This window comes from Stegostoma tigrinum, chromosome 4, assembly GCF_030684315.1.
Source record: "Stegostoma tigrinum isolate sSteTig4 chromosome 4, sSteTig4.hap1, whole genome shotgun sequence".
NCBI classification, from domain to species: Eukaryota; Metazoa; Chordata; class Chondrichthyes; order Orectolobiformes; family Stegostomatidae; genus Stegostoma; species Stegostoma tigrinum.
In genome coordinates, this window is record NC_081357.1 from 77,967,969 (window position 1) to 77,974,038 (window position 6,070).

A 6,070-nucleotide genomic window follows, 5' to 3' on the forward strand; every position below is an offset into this window, starting at 1 on the left:
GCGTGAGTTTCCCCTAGGTGCTCTGGTTTCTTCCCACAGTCTAATGATGTGCAGGCTGGGTGGATTGCCCACGCGAAATTGCCCATGGTGTTCAGGGGTGTGTAGGTTAGGTGGGTTATAGGGGAATGAGTCTGGGTGGGATGCTCTGAGGGTCAGTGTGGACTTGTTGGGCTGAAGGGACTATTTCCACACTGTAGTGATTCTACGATTCTATTGAACGTGATAGGTATAAGAGTCACGTGCTAAGGCAATAAGTTATCCAAAACTGTATAAACTAGTTAAGGTAGAGAGTTCATAACAATTTATCAAGGTGATGGTTTTAAAACAGGACAGTAAGGAAGACAGATATGGAATGGTGTTGTGGGATCACATGAGGTGCAACAAGATCATAATTGTGGCCATCTTCATGGGTATGGAACTTGGGTATCAGTTTCTGCTCAGTGATTCTGTGTTGTTCAGTATCTATAAGGCGACTTTGGAGGATGCTTATCCAAAGATCAGAGGCTGAATGTCCTTGACCTCTGAAGTGTTCCCCGACTGGGGGGGATCATTTCTGTCTGACGATAGTCGTGCAGTGTCCATTCATCTATTGTTGTAGCATGTGCATGACCTCATCAATATGTTATGCTTCAGGGCATCCTTGCCTGCAGTGTATTAGCTGAACAACATTGGCTCAGTCACAAGTATCTGCTGTGTACGTGGCGGGTGGCGTTCCCATGTGTGATGGAAGTATCCATGTCGATGATCTGACATGTCTTGCAGAGGTTGCCATGACAGGGTTGTGGTTGATGTTGTCCCAAAGGCTGGGTGGTTTGCTGTGAACAACAGTCTATTTTAGGTTTGGTGGTTGTTTGAAGGTAAGATGTGGAAGCGTAGGGATGATCTTGGCGAGATGCTCATCATTATCGATGACATGTTAAAGGCTGCAAAGAACATGGGATAGTTTCTCCAGTCCAGGGAAGTGCTGGACGATAAAGGCTCTATCAGTTGTATCCTGTGTCTTCAGAAGACACAGGTGAGGATGTCATCAATGACGATGAGCATCTTGCCAAGATCATCCCTATACATTCATTTCTCGCCTTCAAGAAACTGCCAAAACTTAAACAGTCCATCATTTGCAGCAACCTATCCAGCCTTCAGGGCAACATCAACCACAACATCACACAGCCCTGCCATGGTAACCTCTGTAAGACATGTCAGATCATCGACACAGATACCACTATCACATGTGGGAAAACCACCCATCATGTACACGTCAGATACTCATGTGACTCAGCCAATGTTGTCTATCCCATATACCGCAGGCAAAAATGCCCCAAGGCATGGTATATTGGCGAGACCATGCAGACACTACAATAATGGATGAACAAACACTGTGCAATCATGGCCAGACAGAAATGTTCTCTCCCAGCTGGGGAACAATTCAGTAGCTAAGAACGTTCAGCCTACGATCTTTGGGTAAGCATCCTCCAAGGTCATCTTTGAGTTACTGAACAACACAGAATCACTGCGCAGAAACTAATAGTCAAGTTCCTTCCCCACGAAGACGGCCTCAACCATGATCTTGGGCTCATGTTGCACTACATGTAAATCCACCAAGACAACAAAGTGTGAAGCTGGATGAACACAGCAGGCCAAGCAGCATCTCAGGAGCACAAAAGCTTGGCCTGCTGTGTTCATCCAGCTTCACACTTTGTTATCTTGGATTCTCCAGCATCTGCAGTTCCCATTATCACTGATACAATATAAATCCACCATACTGCTCTGTATTTGTAAAATCTTCCTTACTGTTCTGTTTTGACACTATCACCTTGATAAATTGTTATGATCTCTCTGCTTTAACTAGTTTGTACAGATCTGGATTACTTATTACTTTGGTTAGACCCTCAGCATGTGACTCTTATACCTATCATGTTATTCCAGTCAATTGGTTTGTCTCTAGCACCACCTTATTATTAATTTTTTGTAAATTTTTCTGTGTATTTCTCTTTCACTTCACCTGACAAAAGGGCTATGCTCCAAAAACTTGTGATTTCAAATATACCTGTTGGATTATAACCTGATGTCATGTGACTTCTGACTTTACACACCCCAGTCCAAAGCCGGCACATCCACATCATAACCGGACAATTGGAAGAGGATGGACCATTTCTCCATTATGAGAAATCTTTGAGATGAAGCTGAATGTTATGCTCTTAATAGCTGGTAGTATTCAAACTGTGCAAATACGACTATATCATATTGATCAAATATTTAGTATTAAGTGTACTTCACCCATTTCAGGTTGTCCAACAAACTGTCCTCTTAATAAAACCTGAAAGAAGTGCAGATGCTGTAACTCAGGAACAAAAACAGAAGTTGCTGGAAAAATTAATCAGTTCTAACAGCATCTGTGAAGAAAAAAATTGGAGTTAACTTTTCCGGCCCAGTAACACTTCCTCAAACTGTTGGCTTGTTCTTGGCACAAGGTACTTGCCAGGAGACTGTGCCGTAAAGCACGTCCACCCTCCATTCAATGTCAGTAGGCATATCCTAGTAAGCTTACAGTTCTGTGTCTGGACTTGAAAATTGTAACATATAACATGTAGACTTGCTATCCCTAGTACTGTGTGACTTGACCAATTGAGAAAATGAGAATGTGATGACAAATATATCGTTAAATTAAGTATTACCACTCCTGTTATGCAGTGGTAGTGTTCTTCCTTTAGACAAAAAGGTTAAGGTTCAAGTCCCACTGCTACAGAGGTGCGTCAAGACATATTTGAACAGGTAAATTATAAATAGCTTACAATTAATATTGAGATCGAAAGAACTGCCAATGCTAGAGTCTGAGATAACAAGGTGTAGAGCTGGATGAACACAGCAGACCAGGCAGCATCAGAGGAACAGGAAAGCTGACATTTTGGGTCTGGACCCTTCCTCAGAAATGGGGCCGGGGAAGGAGGCTCTGAAATAAATACAGAGAGGGGGAGGCGGTGACAGAAGGTGGATAGTGGAGCAGATAGGTGGAGAGAAGGTGGACAGGTCAAGGAGGCAGGGATGCAGCTAGTAAAAGTGGGTGTAGGTAGGGAGTAGGGATGGGGGTTGGTCAGTGAGGAGGAAGGGGCGGATAGCTGGGAGGGAAGACAGACAGGTCAAGGAGACGGGGATGAGAGGGGGTGCTGGTCTTAGGATGAGGTCGGGGGATGGGGAGATTTTGAAGCTTGTAAAGTCCACATTGAGACCATTAGGCTGTAGGGTTCCCAGGCAGAAAATGAGGTGCTGTTCCTCCAGTTTTTGAGTGGCGTCGTTGTGACACTGGAGGAGGCCCAGGATGGACATGTCACCTAGGGAGTGGGAGGGGGAGTTAAAGTGGTTTGCAACTGGGAGGTGTTGTTATTTGTCATGGACCCAGCGTAGGTGCTCCACAAAGTGGTCTCTAAGCCTTCGCTTGTTTTTCCCGACATAGAGGAGGCCACATCGGGAACAGTGATACAATATACCACATTAGCAGATGTGCAGGTGAACATCTGTTTAATGTGGAAGGTTTTCTTAGGGCCTGGGATGAAGGTGAGGGGGGAGGTATAGGGGCAGGTATAGCACCTTCTGTGGTTGCAGGGAAAGGTGCTGGGGGTGATGGGGCTAGTAGGGAGCGTGGAGTGGACGAGGGAGTCATGGAGAGAGTGGTCCCTCTGGAAAGCAGGTAAGGGTGGGGAGGGAAAAATGTCTTTGGTAGTGGGGTCAGATTGCAGATGGCGGAAGTGGAGGAGAATGATGCGTTGAATCCAGAGGTTGAAGGGGTAATATGTGAGTACAAGGGCAATTCTGTCTTTGTTGTTATTGTGGGAAGAGGGTATGGGGCTGATGTGCAGGAAAAGCAAGAGATGCAGTTGAGGGTGTTTTTGACCACTGTGGAGGGGAAGTCGCAGCCCTTGAAAAACGAGGACAGCTGGGATATCTAGGAGTAGAATGCCTCATCTTGGGAGCAGATGCTGCGGAGGTGAAGGAATTGGGAATAGGTGATAGCATTCTTGCAAGAAGATGGGTGAGAGGAGATGTAGTCTACATAGCTGTGGAAGTTGGTGGGCTTGAAATAAATATCAGTTTCCAGGTGGTTACCAGAGTTGGAGACAGAGACGCCCAGGAAGGAGAAGAGGTATCAGAGATGGTCCAGGTGAACTTAGGGTTGGGGTGGAAGTAAAGTGAATGAACTGTTCGAGTTCCTCGTGGGAGCATGAGTTGGCGCCGATACAGTCATCGATGTAACAGAGGAAAAGATGGGAGATAGCGCCAGTGTAGCTGCAGAGCTCTTCCACACTCACCTTTAATTATCTCATCCCTGCCTCCTTGTCCTGTCCGTCTTCCCTCCCACCTACTCGCCCCTCCCTCCTCACTGACCAACCCCATCCCAACTCTCTACCTACACTCACCTTTACTAGCTTCATCCCAACCCCCTTGACCTATCCATCTTCTCTCCATCTATCTGCTCCATTATCCACCTTCTTATACCACCTCCCCCTCTTTCTATTTATTTCAGAGCCCCCTTCCCTTCCCCCATTTCTAAAGAAGGGTCCAGACCTGAAACGTCAGCTTTCTTGCTCCTCTGAGGCTGCCTGGCCTGATGTGTTCATGCAGCACCATACCTTGTTATTACAATTAATATTGTTGTGCTCAGAGATCACAAAGGAGCAATTAGTGGGCATAATGTACTCCGTGTAAGTCCTTCATGAGTGTCTGTCTGAATTGGAGTATTTGAAGAATGTTGACATCCAAATAAACTATCTTTCGAAGTAGAAAAATTACATCGTTTAGTCATTAGAATCTTGATGGCTGCAAAGGAGTTTAGTCAGGCTGACATTTCAATGCTCATAGAATCACACGGTACAGAAGAGGCCCTTCCGGCAGTCAAGTCTGTATCGCTTTACTGTGCCACCTTGAAAATGCAGTTACTTACTCTTTCCACGTTGATCGTAGTGTTTTCAGATTAAGACTTGATGATATTCAGATCAATGCAGTGACATTCTGATTTTGCATTTGTATGGGTGATTTGCAGGTTCCAATTGTCATCCTTGAATTGACACTTCCCCATTCTTCACCTCATCTATTGTGTTGTGATTCCTGTGGCCTGTATGGCTGTTCACCCTCCCTCCATTTTGTTTGAGGTCCTTTATGTGACAATTAACGTTGTTGTTACTTATAATGTAATGTTGCTTTACTCCTAAAGTCAATGGCTTCCAAGAATCCTTACTCTTTCGGCACCCTTTGGATGTAAGGTCAGAATCATCATGAATTATCTGGATCCTGCCCACTTGAGACCATGCAGACCCTCCAGTTTACTACCAGGTACCAAGCTACTCTGCCCATTTGCTCCTATTCACGACGAAACTCAGTATATTGATGCTATTTCCAGACTGGATCATGTCCACAGAATTGATGATGGAGTGGTTCTTGAAAAGACCGCAGATTATGTGCAATTTACCCCTCCTGATGGACCATGGCCCATATCCTGGACTGACTTGGCAGGATAGCCCCAACTAACTGTGATCCACCCTCAGGTCTGATTTTATTATAGTTTGACAAGTGACCAAGCTGCCAGCCACAGACTGTTTTTAGTTAACTACAAAGATTCATCTTGGCCCAATAGCTGGATTACAAGAGTATGGTTCCGTATACTTTTGTAAGACTGATTGCCTGACAGTAGCCAAGAACCAGTATAAAACTGGGCCAGCCTCTAGACTGATTGTGGTTGACTCTGACTAATTGCTGTCCACCATCACCCCACTAAACACTCCTCCACTTTGACTTTCACACTCTACCATTCTACTCATGGACAAATATTGTGTCTGGTGTGCAAACTGTTGGCACATCGCTGTGTCATATTCGCAAATTGTCCCACTCACTAGGAATTTAACCTGTACAGTTTCCTACAGCTACGAGCTGCCTTCCTGTCCCTCTGTGCTGACGCACTAGTTGTAAGCTACAAAATGCCTGGCTGCTCCTGCCCATAAATATTATCTCTAAGCCAATAGACAGTGGTTTCCCTGCCTGCAAATGCAACTCTAAGCCAACAATTGCTACCTGAGCCTGACAG